This window comes from Marmota flaviventris, chromosome 5 (assembly GCF_047511675.1).
Source record: "Marmota flaviventris isolate mMarFla1 chromosome 5, mMarFla1.hap1, whole genome shotgun sequence".
NCBI classification, from domain to species: Eukaryota; Metazoa; Chordata; class Mammalia; order Rodentia; family Sciuridae; genus Marmota; species Marmota flaviventris.
Window position 1 is genome coordinate 147,154,544 of NC_092502.1, and position 14,832 is coordinate 147,169,375.

General features: G+C 34.6%; 1 protein-coding gene across 3 annotated transcripts in view; it reads left to right on the top strand.

Moving 5' to 3' along the window:
• Wdr70 (WD repeat domain 70) overlaps nucleotides 1–14,832 on the top strand; it is a 289,453-nt gene that overhangs the window by 28,589 nt on the left and 246,032 nt on the right. The window lies entirely within an intron of this gene.

The following is a 14,832-nucleotide window of genomic DNA, read 5'->3' on the forward strand; positions in this document are numbered from 1 at the left end:
GGGCTGTAGCTCAGAGGCAGAGCGCTTGCCTAGCATGTGTGAGGTACTGAGTTCAATTTTCAGTACCACATATAAATAGACAGTATGCCTTTATTTTATTTTTTATTTATTCTATCTACAGCTACAAAAAATTAAAAAGAATTTATCTATACATCTTGATTCTTATTTGAAAAGACACTTTGTTTATACTATTTGTTGCTGAGGGCTAGAAGTGTAGCTAATTGTGAATTTGAAATGAAACCAAGACCACCAAGTTGAATCACATAGCCTACCAGGCAGCTGTTGGATGGTGAGTTTGCCATTTCACTACTGATCTGGATTAGAATCAGGGAGTCTTTATTTACTTTTGCATCCCACAATGATTGTACACTGTAAAGCCATTAAACATTTCTTTTTATTAAGTGAAGAAATTAGTGGCATGGTCTTAGTTTTCACTGTCTTAAAAAGTGATAACAAGTTAGGAGTTCACTGTTAAGTCACAGGTTTCGTTTTATTTATGATAAAGAAATAAGCATAAACTGAAGTCTAGACTCAAATGATAGTACCTACAGTAGATACTTCCTTTATTTACTGATATTTCAGGCACTTAAAATGAATGAAGTTAGTCCTTCCATTACTTCAAGGAAGTGAAAGTAGGGTTAACCCCTTTTGACAGATAAAGAAATTGATAACTCAGAAATGTTAAGTAACTTCCCCATGGCCACCCAGTAGTAAATGGTGGAGCCAGATTTCAAATTTAGGGAATCGGTTCCAGAATCCATGTGCTTTCCATATGCCATACTTCACTACTAGTTGTGTCCTATTCTCCTTTCTGGGTCATCCCTTGACTTTCATATGCTCGCCTTATGTTCCCTTTCATACATTCTTTGATTAGGACTGTTTTATGCATTCCAACATGCTTTTCCTTCTGTTTGGGTGCTGGACAATGCTTAGTACAATTCCATTCATGTGGCAGTCTCTGTAAGCAGTGACCCTTATAGAGTACTGTGTAAGACCTATCTTCTTCATAAAGGAGGGATCTTTTTTATTTTTCTGATTCTAGCTCTTTTTCCCTGTGAATGTAGATCATTTTTCTTATTTTGAAAATTCAAAAAATAGAATTTAATCCCTCCTCCTTTGGACTACCTCTGCACTTGTTGTCATCCTCTATTTTATATATCAATAAGAGTTTTATTGAGATATTATATATTTCAAAATTCATTATTTTCAAGTATATAGTGGTGTGTAGTGTGTTGACTGTGTGGTATAATCATCATTACTATCCAATTTTGAACACATTTTCATCTCCCCCAAAGAAATCCTATAACTTTTAGCTTTAATTTCCTGTACCCCCATGACCTTGCATGTGGTTGGCAAGCACTCCTGTCTCTGAGCTGCATCTTCAGCTCAGAGGTAAGAACCATAAGGATTGTTGTTGTTTTTTGTTTTTGTGGTGCCAGGAGGATTGAACCGAAGGCATTGTCATGCTAAGCAGTCTCTACCTACCAATCTAATTTCTGTCTCTATGGATTTCCCTATTTTGAACATTTCCTATAACTGTAATCACACATATATATGTTTTTTTTTGTGTGCCTTTTTTTCACTTAGCATGTTTTCAGTGTTCATCCATGTATCATGAATCACTACTTTATTCCCTTTTTTTGCCACAATATTCCATTGTATGGATATACTAACATTTCTCCATTCATCAGATGATGGACATTTACATTGTTTCTACTTGTTGACTATTATAGAAGATGGTGCTATGAGCATTTATGTATAAGTTTTTGTACGCTGTATATTTTCTTTTTGAGGGTTGTGTATCTAGATGTAGAGCTGCTGTGTCATGGTAAATCTGTCTTTAACATTTTGAGGAACTACAAAACTGTTTTCCAAAATGGCCACATCATTTTACAATCTCACCAATAGTAAATGAGGGTTCAGTTTCTCCACATCCTCACTGTTTATTTTGTTTGTCTTTTTTTTTTAATAAATCTTTTTTTTAACATTTATATTTTAAGTGTAGATGTACGAAACACAATGCCTTTATTTGTACGTGGTGCTGAGGATGGAACCCAGGTCCCGCCCGTGCTAGGCGAGCGCTCTACCGCTGAGCCACAATCCCAGCCTTTGTTTGTCTTTTTTTTTTTATAGCCATCTAGTAGCTATGAAAAGGTTTATCATTGTGATTTTGATTTACATTTTCCTAATGAAAAATGGTTTTGAACTTCTTTTCATGTGATTGATATTGACCATTGTTCCGTCTTCTTTGGAGGAATATGCTGTTCAGACCTTGTGCCCATGTTTCAGTTGGGTTATTACCTTTTTTATTGTTGAATTTTAAGGTTTTTAAAAATATATTGTGGAGGGGCTGGGGCTGTAGCTCAGCAGTAGACCGCTTGCCTTGTAGGTGTGAGGCCCTGAGTTCAATCCTCACATAAAAATAAATAAATAATAAAAATATTGTGTCCATCTACAACAAAAAATTAAATAAATATATATATTTTTATGGGTGGGAGTTCTTTATAGGGGTCCCTGAAAGCCAGGTTGATACAAACAAATTCTGTCATAAGCCTTTCCTCTCCATGGCAAGCTCAATGCCTCTTTCTTCTATTGCCACCTGGAATGGTTAATACTATGGATGAGACATAAAGCTGGGTAGGAATACAAGTATTAATGAGTTATCAAAATAAGTACCCACAGCAAATGTTAGGAACATTGCTAGGCTCTTTTCAGTGTAGTATAGTGAAGAACTTATCTTCTTTCTAATTATATAAGAAACTTATGCTAGGCATAGTTCCATATACTTGAAATCCCAGCAGCTTGGGAGGCTGAGGCAGGAGGACCACAAGTTTGAAGTCTCACAAAACTAATGAGTTTGGCCTCAAATTTACTATCTTCCTGCTTCAGCTTCCTGAGCTGCTGGGAATTCAGGTGTGTACCATCATGCCCAGCTATTTCTTGATGCATTTTTTAATGTGGTTTGCTAATATTTATTGAGGATTTTTGTATTTTTATGTTCTGCAATTTTCTTTCTTTGATGTGTCTTTGTATAGTTTTGGTATTGGGGTTATACTGGCTTCATAGAATGTATTTGGGAACATTCCTTCCCTTTAAATTTCATGGAATAATTTGAAAAAGGCTAGTGTTAGTTCGTCTTTAAAGTTCTGGTAGAACTCAAGAATCATCTGATCCTGGGCTTTTCTTTGCTGGAAGGCTTTTAATTGCTGTTTCAATTTCATTACTTGGTATTGTTCTATTTAGGTTTTCTGTATCTTCCTTATTCAATTGGGGCAGGTCATGTGCATCTAGAAATTTGTCAATGTTTTCTAGATTTTCCAAAATAGTTTCTAATGACCCTCTGGATTTCAGAAGTATCTATGGTAATATAAAGGCTATCTATGACAAACTCCAAACCAACATCATACTGAATGTAGAAAAATTGAAAGCATTTCCTGTAAAATCAGGACCAAGACAAGGATGTCCACTCTCACCACTTCTATTTAATATAATTCTCAAAGAGAAAAACATTAAAGGGTTACAAATAGGAAAAGAAGAAGTCAAACTATCTGTTTGCTGATGATATATCTTATATCTAGAAAATCCAAAAAAACTCCAACAGAAGACTTCTAGAGTTAATGAATGAATTCAAAAAGTATCAGGATACCGTATCAATGCCCATATATCAATATCAATAGTTTTTCTATACTTGAACACTGATTCTGTTGAGAAAGAGATCAGGAAAATTATCACATTCACAATAACCTCAAAAACCAAACAAACATGTAAAATTGGGAATTAATCTAACCAATGAGGTGAAATGAAAATTGTAGAACACTGAATAAAAAAATCAAAGACTTTAGAAGTTGGAAATACCTCCAATTTTCTTGAATAGGCAGAATTAATATTGTCATAATGACCATACTACTTAAACCAGTATACAGATTCAATACAATCCCCATCAAAATATCAATGATATTCTTCACAGGATTAGAAAAACAATCCTGAAATTCATTTGAAAGAATAAGAGATCCAGAATAGCCAAAGCAATACTGAGCAAGAAGAGTAATGCAGGAGGCAGCACATTACCTGATCTGAAATTATACTACAGAGCTATAGTGACAAAACCAGCATGGTATTGGCATCAAGATAGGCATGAAGACAATTGGAACAGAATAGAAAACTCAGACAAAGCTGTGTACTTACAGCCATCTGATATTTGACAAAGTTGCCAAAAATATATGTTGGAGAAAAGATCTTTATTTATTGGAAAAAAGATCCCTAAAGCTCAAGAAATAAAACCGAGAATTAATAAGTGGGATACCATCAAACTTGAAAACTTCTGTATAGCAAAGGAAATGGGAGTGTGAAGAGAGATCCAACAGAATGGGAAAAAAATCTTTGCCAGTTTCTTCTCTGTCAGGGAATTAACATTCAGAATATATAAAGAACTAAAAAAACTTAATACCAGAAACCCACATAAGCAATAAATGAGCAAAAGAACTAAATATATGCAATGTAGCATTGCACCATATGTGCAGCCATATATGTACCTAGGGTAATGATGTTCATCTCATTCCACCATCTTTCTTGCCCCTAGATCCCCTCCTCTCCTTCCCCTTTGCCCAATCAAAGTTCCTCCATTTTCCCCTTGCCCCCTTCCTATTATGGATCAGCATTCCCTTATCAGAAAGGACATTTGGCCTTTGGTTTTTTGGAATTGGCTTACTTCGATTAGCATGATATTCTCCCACTCCATTTACCTGCAAATGCCATAATTTTATTCTCTTTTAATGCTGAGTAATATTCCATTGTATATATATATACTATTATCTATTAATAGTATCATGCATTTTTAGAAAGACAATATAACTTCTGATAAATATAAGAATTAATGTACTTTGAATTTCTAGGTCTTCACATAAGTACAAAAATTATTTAACCATGTACTGAGAAATTATCAATATCTATTGATAATGATATATATGCATTTATCTATTGAAGGGCATCTAGGTTGCTACCACAGTTTAGCTATTATGAATTGAGCTGCTATGAAAATTGATTTTTTTTGCATTACTATAATATGCTGATTTTAAGTCCTTTGGTTGTAAACTGAGGAATGGGATAGCTGGATTAAATGGTGGCTTCATTCCAAGTTTTCTAAGGAGTCTCCATACTGCTTTCCAGATTGGTTGCACCAATTTTCAGTCCCACCAGCAATGTAAGAGAGTGCCTTTCCCCCCACATCTTCACCAACACTTATTGTGGTTTGCATTCTTTTTTTAAAAAAATATTTTTAGTTGTAGATGAACACAATACCTTTAATATATATATATATATATATATATATATATATATATATATATATATATGTGTGTGTGTGTGTGTGTGTGTGTGTGTGTGTGTGTGTGTGTTATTTAGTTTTAGGTGGTGCTGAGCATTGAACTCAGTGCCTCAAACATGCTAGACAAGTGGTCTACCATTGAGCTACAACTCCAGCCCATTTTATTTTTCTTATTTATTTTTTTTGTGTGGGGTGGGGGGTACCAGAGAATGAACTCAGGGGCACTCAACCACGGAGCCACATCCCTAGCCCTATTTTATATTTTATTTAGAGATACTGAGTTGCTTAGCAACTCACTTTTTTAAAAAAAAAATATTTATTTTTTAGTTGTTGTTGGAAACAATACCTTTATTTCACTTATTTATTCTTATGTGGTGCTGAGGATCGAACCCAGGGTCTCGCATGTGGGAGGCTCTTACTGCTGAGCCACGACCCCAGCCCCACACCTCACTTTTTACTGAGGCTGGCTTTAAACTTGCGATCCTCCTGCCTCAGCCTCCCAAGCCTCTGGGATTGCAAGTGTACACTACCATGCCTGGCTTGTATTCTTGATAATTGCCATTCTGACTGGAGTAAGATGAAATCTTAGAGTAGTTTTGATTTGCATTTCTCTAATTACTAGAAATGTTGAACATTTTTTCATTTTTTGCTGATTGATTGTATATCATCTTCTGAGAAGTGTTTGTTCAGTTCCTTAGCCCATTTATTGATTGGGTTGTTTGTTTTCTTGGTGTTAAAGTTTTTTATATATCCTGGAGATTAGTGCTCTATCTGATGTGTGTGTGGCAAAGATTTGCTCCCAAAATGTAGGCTCTTTCTTCAACTCATTGATTGTTTCTTTTGTTGAGAAGAAGCTTTTTAGATTTTGAATCGATCCATTTGTTAATTCTTTTTTTAAAATTTTTTTTGTTGTAGATGGATTTAATACCTTTATTTAATTAATTAATTTATTTCACGTAGATGGATTTAATATCTTTAATTAATTAGTTAATTAATTTCACGTAGATGGATTTAATATCTTTAATTAATTAATTAATTTCATGTGGTGCTGAGAATTGAACCCAGTGCCTCACATTAGTGCTAGGCAAGCAGTCTACCACTAAGCTACAACCCAGTCCCCCATTTATTAATTCTTGATGTGATCGTGCTTTTGGTGGTTGCAGTTTCTCATAGTCAACCATGGTCCAAATATACTAAATGGATAATTCTGGAAATAAACAATTCATAAGTTTAAATTGCATGCCTTTTCGGTGTTGCATGATAGAATCTTGTGCCATATATTCTTGGACATGAATCATCCCTTTGTCCAACACATCCACACTGTATATGCTTCCTGCCTCTCAGTCTCTTAGTAGCTGTTTAGGTTATAAGATTGATTGTTGCAATATTGCAGTTCTTATATTATTTATTTTTTATAACTTATTTTTGTTAATAATGGCCCCAAAGTCATGAGAAGTGATGCTGGCAATTTGGCTAAACCAAAGAAAAGCAAGAAATGCTTCTTTTAAAGGAGAAGGTGAAAGTTCTTGACTTATTTAGGAAAGAAAAATAAGTTCTATGCTAAAGTCGTATAAATCTGTGGTAAGAATGAATCTTCTATGCATGAAATTGTGAAGAAGGAAAATTTCAGGCTAGTTTTGCTGTCTCTGCAATAGTTATAGCAACAGGTGTTAGATTATAGTGTTTAGTACTCTCTGCAATTTCAGGCATTTTCTTGGGGTCTTGGAATATATTCTCAAGTATATAAGTGTATGGGAAGTAGTATGTATTCATATTATTGTATAGGTATTATTGTTTGGATATAAGGTATTCCATAAAAGATCCTGTGTTAATGCAGGAATAACGAGTTAAATGATTGAATTATAAGAGTGTAAACATCAGTTCATCCTAGTTTGAATGGACTAACTGTGCTTAGTAACTATAGGTAGGTGGGGCATGGCTGGAGGAGGTGGGTCACTGGGGGCATGCCCTGGAAGGATTCGTTACCTCTGCCATGCTCTTTCACTATGATGTTCTTCTGCCTCACCTTGGCCCAAAGCAATGGAGTCTACCACTGTGGACTGAGCCTCTGAAACCAAGAGTCAAAATAAACTTACCTTTCTCTAAATTCTTGTCAGGTGTTTTGGTCACAGTGACTTGTGCAAAGCTGACTAATATAATGGCTGCTCTCCAGATTTTTTCATCTTGTAAAACTGAAACTCTATACCCATTACACAACTTCTCATTTCAGCCTTCTCCTAGCCTCTGACAACTATCATTCTCATTTCTGTTTCTGAATTTGACTGTTCTAGATATATCATAGAGGGGAATCATAGAATAACTTCAAATTTTTTTTGTAGTTGTAGATAGACACAATACCTTTATTTTATTAAGTTTCTTTATGTGGTGCTGAGGATCGAACCCAGGGCCTCATATACGTACTAGGCAAGGGCTGTAGTACTGAATTACAACCCCAGCCCCCATAGAATAACTTTTTTTGTGTGTGTATAAGACTGGCTTGTTTGACTTAGCTTATTCTTAAGGTTCAACCAAGCTGTAGAATGTGTCAGAATTTCCTTCCTTTTTAAGGTTGAATACTATTTCATTATATGTATATATCATATTTTGTTGAATGATTCATCTGTGGATTGTTAACTTGAGTTCCTTCTACCGTTTGTCTCTTATTGGATAATTTTGCTATGAACATAGGTATGTAAGGAGAAACCTTGATTTCAATTCTTTTAGGTATATGCTTAGAGGTAGAATTGCTAGGTCATATAGTAATTCTATGTTAATTTTTTGAGGAACCTCTGTACTGTTTTTCATAGCAGTATTACCATTTTACATTCCTATCAACAACATACAATGGATCCTAATTTGTCCCTTGACTTTATTTGTTATTTTCTGTTTTTGTTGTTTTTAATAAAGCCATTGTAATGAATGTGAAGTGTTCTCACTATTGTTTTTGTTCGCATTTCCCTAACAATTAGTGAACATTCTTTCATGTGCTTATTCTTTGAAGAAGTGTCTATTCAAGTCCTTTGTCCATTTTTTAATTGTGTTTTTTTGTCATTGAATTGTAGGTGTTCTTTGTATATTTTAGATACTCATCTGTTATTAGAAATATAATTTGCAATTAATTTTTCCATCTTTTGAATTGCTTTTTCACTCCTTTGATAGTGTCCTTTGATGTACAAGTGTTTGATTTTATTGAAGTCTTTTTTTTTTTGCCTATGCTTTTAGCATCATATCCAAGAATCCATTGTAAAATCAAATGTCATGAAACTTTTTCCCTGTTTTATTAAAAAAAAAAAAAAAAAAAAAAAAAAAAATATATATATATATATATATATATATATATATATATATATATATATATATATTTGTATGGTGCTGAGGATTGAACCCAGGGCTTTGTGCCTGCAAGGCAAGCACTCTACCAACTGAGCTATATCCCCAACCCTGTTTTAAAGATTTTTAGAGTTTTATATCTTTAATCTATTTTGAGTTCATTTTTTATATGATGTAAGGTAAGGGTCCAGCTTTATTCTTTTGAATTTGAGTTTCCAGTTTTTTCTAACACCATGTATGAAAAGACTGTTGTTTCCCCACTGAATGTTCTTGGCACCCTTGTCAAAATCATTTGACCATATGAGAGTATAATGTTTTGAGTTTAGTTCTTTGTTTGAGTTTTCTAGAGCTTGCTCTAAGTACTACCTTGTATATACACAATTTATCACATCTACTAGTGTCATTTTATTTGTTTGAGTAAATATAGAAACCTTATTTCCCTTTACCATCCACCATTTATAATGTAATTATCTTAAATATTTACTCTGCATACATACACATCAGAGAGTTTTATGCTTCAGCCACCAAGCAGAAGGAGGAAAGACTAGTGTATTTCCTGTTATTTTTGAATATTGTGTTATTTCTCCTTCCCTCCCTCCCTCCCTTCCTTCCTTCCTTCCCTTTTCTTCTTCTTCTTTTTTTTTTTAGGAGAGAGGGAGAGAGAGAGAGGGGGAGGGAGAATTTTAATATTTGTTTCTTTTAGCTTTCGGCGGACACAACTTTTTTTTTTTGTTTGTTTGTATGTGGTGCTGAGGATCGAACCCGGGCTGCACGCATGCCAGGCGAGCGCGCTACCGCTTGAGCCACATCCCCAGCCCACCTTTTCTTCTTTTGTATAGAAAACTTCCCTTAACCATTTTTTTCTGGGTAAGTTTGCTGATGACAAATTCTTTTTTTTTAATTTCTCCTTTAATCTTGAAAGATATTTTCACTGGTTGTAGAGTTCTATGTTGACAGTATGTTGACACTTTTAGCACTTCAAAATATTATGCCACTGGACTGTGGATGTGGCTCAAGTGGTAATGCGCTCGCCTGGCATGCGCAGGGCACTGGGTTCGATCCTCAGCACCACATAAAAATAAAATAAAGATGTTGTGTCCACCGAAAACTGAAAAATAAAATAAAAAATTCTCTCTCTCTCTTTAAAAAAAAAAAACATTATGCCACTTCCTTTTGGTTTCCACAGTTTCATTATGAGCAATTTGTTATCATTTTAAATTACTATTTCTCCGTTGATAAAGTGTCATTTTCTTTGGCTGCCGTCAAAGTTTTTTCTTTGTTTCTAGAAGTTTAGCTAATATGTGTTGTGGCATGGGTTTCTTTAAATTCAAAGATAAATTCATCCTATTTGGTTTTCACTTAGTTTCTTAAATCTTCACATATTTGAGAATTTTTCAGCCATTATTTCTTGGAGTGATTTTTTTTTTTTTTTTTTTTTAGTTCTGCCTTCTTTTCTCTTCTTTGGTACGGGGGATTGAACCCAGGGGTGCTAATCACTGAGCCACATCCCCAGCCCTTTTCTATATTTTATTTAGAGACAGGATCTCACTGGTTGCTTAGTGCCTCACTAAGTTGCAGAGGCTGGCTTTGAACTCCGACTCTCCTGCTTCAGCCTCCAGAGGTGCTGGGATTACAGTCTGAGACTCAGAAACTTTGATGAAATGAAGGTTATTAGATCTTTTGTTACAGTCTCACAATTCTGAGTCTTTTTTTTTTTTTTTTTTTTCCTATTTTCTGTATTGTTCGGGTCGATAATTTCTGTCATTTTGATTGCTGGTTTACTAATTCTTTCTTCCATTTGTTTTGAGCTCATTCACTGAGCTTTATATATTTGTTACTGTATTTTTCAAGTCTAAACTTTGCATTTGACTTTTTTTTATATCTCCCATTTCTTTGCTGAGGATATTTTTTCTTTTCACTCACGTGTTTATAATTGCTCATTGAAGGTTTTTTTTTTTTTTTTTTTCCTTTAATGGCTGCTTTAAAGTCTTCATTAGATAATTCTGGCATTTCTGTTGTCTCAGTGTTGGCATCATTTAATTGCCTTTTTTTCTATTTAGTTGAGATCTTTCTGGTTCTTGGTCTGATATACAATTTTCAATTGAAACCTGGAGAATTTTTTAATATATTTTGCTACTCTGTATCTTATGTAAACCTTCTGTTTTAACTGGTTTCATTCACACTGCTTTGGCAGACAAAGAGGGTAGATTGGGGATGGTCTCATTACTGTCAGATGAAGGTATCAGTCCAGGTCCCCATTTGACCTTCATTGAGACTCCAGGGGGTCTCCTCCGTTTACAGGTGAGATGGGAGTTCTAACTCCCCACAGGGTCTCTACTCATACTCATGTTGGTGGCTGTTTACCCATTGGGTCATGTTGAAAATCCTGATTGACCACTAGCCTACTTTTGTAGGAGTGGGTGTGATGTGCCCACACTAGCTAGGGTGGAAGTCCAGGTTCCCCACATTTTGTGCTGAGGCCACAAAGCAGAGAGGGGTTCAATACCAGCCAATGAGTATGCAAGTCTTTGCTGCCTTCTGTTTAACCTTCTCTGATATTATCATGGTGGGGAGTGCCTTGTTATGGTCTCACCAGGCAGAATCTAGGCTCTGCATTCTGCTTTTGCTGGCATGGTTCGGAGAGGAGCTGTAGGTTTTAGCTGTCATGGATGGGAGTAAAGTCTCAGTTTTTTTTTCTGGGCTACTGACTGTAATAGGGCATTTATTGTTTAAAAGTGTTCTGTCTTGCTAGGCTACCCGTTTTGTGGCCCTTTGGCTACAGAGAGTAGGCCTTTGTTAGGATTTCTTTTCTTTTCCCTCCGTCAGTGCCAGTGGCAATTTTGGGTGTTTGTCTTTTTTAGCCTTAAATCTGGAATACATGAGACAAGAGCAAACTGAAGGAACTCAGAATAAGGGTGTTCCTCATGTCCTGAGGTTTCTTTCTTCTGTTTTTTAGAGTCTTATGTTTATTATAAATATAATCCATAGTTTAGCTGCCCATAGTAAGAGGAATAGGAAAAGGTACATTCATCTGTCTCATTTGCTTCTGCTTCCCAGAAAGCAGAAGTCTCATTCTTCAATATTATTTTAAGCAGCTATATATTCCCCCAAATTGACATTATTTTCAGTTTTTCCCTATGTGGTATGTGTTTTCCTATGTGAAAATTAGAGATTAAGAAAGGAGAATCATTTCTTAATCATTGGATAAACAAATCTGGAGTAGAAAGGAGTTCCTGGAAATATTGCTCAGAATTTAATTAGTAAGGTTTTAATGTGTTTAGATTATAGTGTAGCCAGACAGATTGAGAAATCCACCCCTATAACATCTGTTCATCAATCAAAAAAGAAATAAATTACTTTTTCCTAAGGCCTAAAAATACAGATGATTTTATAGGTGAAAAATCCTTTAGAAAGCATATGCTTCAGTCCCACTAATGGGACTGCTTGCAATCACAGCAATGGTTTGTGGCAGGTCTTGGTGAGGGTTATGTGTGTCCAGAAGGCTAGGAAGGAATTGTGGGCAGGAGGACAACTGACACTACAGGTTACTGGAAGGAGGTTCCGGGTGAGAATGGTTGAGGCTTAGAAGGGAGGTTTAATTCAGTTACAAATTAGAGCCAAATATTGTGCAAAGCTGGAGATAAGGGGTGGTATAAATAAGTATTACCACTCTTTGCTGTGGACTTAATAATTGTGAATCAATTTTACGTATATATTCACTTTTGGTCCAAGTTAAAATCATGGATGTTATCAATATTAGTATCATTTTTTTTCTATTATGAAGATGTGTAAAACCAAACCTTAAAATCACCATTGTTTTTTGGTGCCGCTGATGTTTTAGTCTAGATAAATCTTTGTTGTGGGGCCTGTCTTGTGCAATATTGGATTATTAACATCTGTGACACCTCTCCAATTGTGCTCATTAAAAATGTCCCCAGACCTTGATGAAAGTCCCTTGGAGAGCAAAATTCTCCTTGGTGAGAACCATCAAGGTAAGACCACATATCTGATAAATGGAAGAACCTTGAATTGTGCTGCAAATCCTATACAGATAGGAGACTAAATAATGCTAATCTTTTCATTCCCTTTCCTTGTTTCCTTTCCACCTCACAAAGTTCTCTGTCCAAAGCTGAGTAAATCATACTTCCTGACCTAAAGAAAGAGAGGAAGATTCTATCATCAGATAGAATTACTCATATTATTACAGATATGTTTACTATTATTGTTAATGCAGGTAGACTAAAGAGTCTGGAAATAATCCTTTGGTTGGTATTTAGAATCAAACCAAAACAAAAAGTGATACTTTACCCCATTTCCATTAAGATTGTAGCTTTTGTTATGAATTCTCTAATAAATTACTTCATTTAAGTCATGTAGTTTATGGTGTTCCTTGGCAGGAAAATGTTGAAAATATTTTACTGTTATGGCAAATTTCACATTAAGCTATATTTCAAAATGTCATTAGTAAAAGTTCTGGAAAAAGAACACTCACTACCAAGTGATATGCTACCAAAAGATGGATTGCTACTATTTTAGATGATTTAGTTGTACCAATTATATGTATTTTTTAATGAGTTATACTCTACATGATTTCCAGTAAAACTTTGATTTTAAATGTAAACAACATTTACTTAAACATTTTATTCACTCAAAATGTAAATACTAAGTTCTGTGTTCTTATAAGTTTTTCTTTAAATGTTAGAAATTGTCTATATATAGGCACACTCTGCATTGAATTAAATGAAATAATTTTCATCCTAGCTTTTTTTTGTGACATTATTTCTATTTGCTAAATGATGAAAAAGTATTTAGTTATGAAATGAGATGCAGAGTGTAATAGATTGTTCTCTAAGCAAAACATTTCAACTGCTCTCTTGGTTCTTGCAAGAATGCTTAGCACTTACATGTGAGTTCTCATTGCTTACAAATATTGTCAGCTATAAAGGGAGCAGTGTCTTAGATAATTGAACATAGGGCTAGCCTAGAATTCATTTGACTTTAAATTATTTTGAAATTTGTGTTGGAATATATGTATGTATGTATATGTATGTGTATATATATGTATATATATATATATATATATATATATATATATATATATATATGCAACTATAAATTTTTTTCTTTGATTAAAAAATATTCACTTCACATGGATGTTGACTTTGGAACCTTAATGTGTTAGAATATTGACATCTCTGAAATAGGTATGTTCAGCATTTTCCACAATATATTAAACTGTATAGTTATACTTTTGACTTGAAATAAACCAAAAGTTCCCCAGCTGTTTCTTTATTTCTGTTCAATACCTTACTGGTTCCTAATTGCCTTCTAATCTAATTTGTGGTAGTAATGGACTGTAAAAACCTTTTAGATGCAAACTGACTAAAACAGAATTGCCTTTATTTCTCTATTGTAATTTTCAATCTAATTTTAGTTTGGGATATAATAATTTGATCTTAAAAGTTTTTCATTTTTTAGAAATTTGCATTTATCCTCTGCCTCTCATTTAGTTGGCTGACCAAAAGTGATAGCACCTGATTTTCTTTATAGATATAGTCTTCAGTCTAAAGTTTGAGTGTAAATTAAGTTATAATCTAATGTGATTGTGATTTAAACAAATCAGAGTGAGCCAATTATTCCTAAAACTTTTTGTGTATGTCTGCTGTACACTGACTGTTTTGTGAACTGGTAATCCAGAGTTGATAGACATACATAGTCTTTGAGAAGTTTGCACTTTTCAGTTTGGTTAGGGAGTGATGGGAGGGAGGGAGATAGAAAATTATAATATGTTATGGTAAGTGCTATGATTGGGATAGGGAAAGGTTGTCCTGGGAGTACATAGAAGGGCCATTTAACCTAGAGTTTGAAATGTTGAGAAATGCTTCCAGGAGCAGGTCACATCTGCATTGAGTCTTGAATAATGAATAGGACTTATCAAGGTGAAGAAGAATAGAAGCCTATTAAAAGACTAAGATGATATGACCAGAGAGATAGAAGGTAAGTCTTCGAACAAAGAGTGGCTATCATTTATTGAACCCTTCTATGTGCCTAACTCTGCACGAGAAGTTTTAAACAGTAAGTTCACAGTAACCTGTGGGGCAGGTTCTATTACCTGTAGTGTGCAAATGAGGAAACAGAGTCATAACTTCCTTCAGATTATGACATGGTTACTGAGTGGC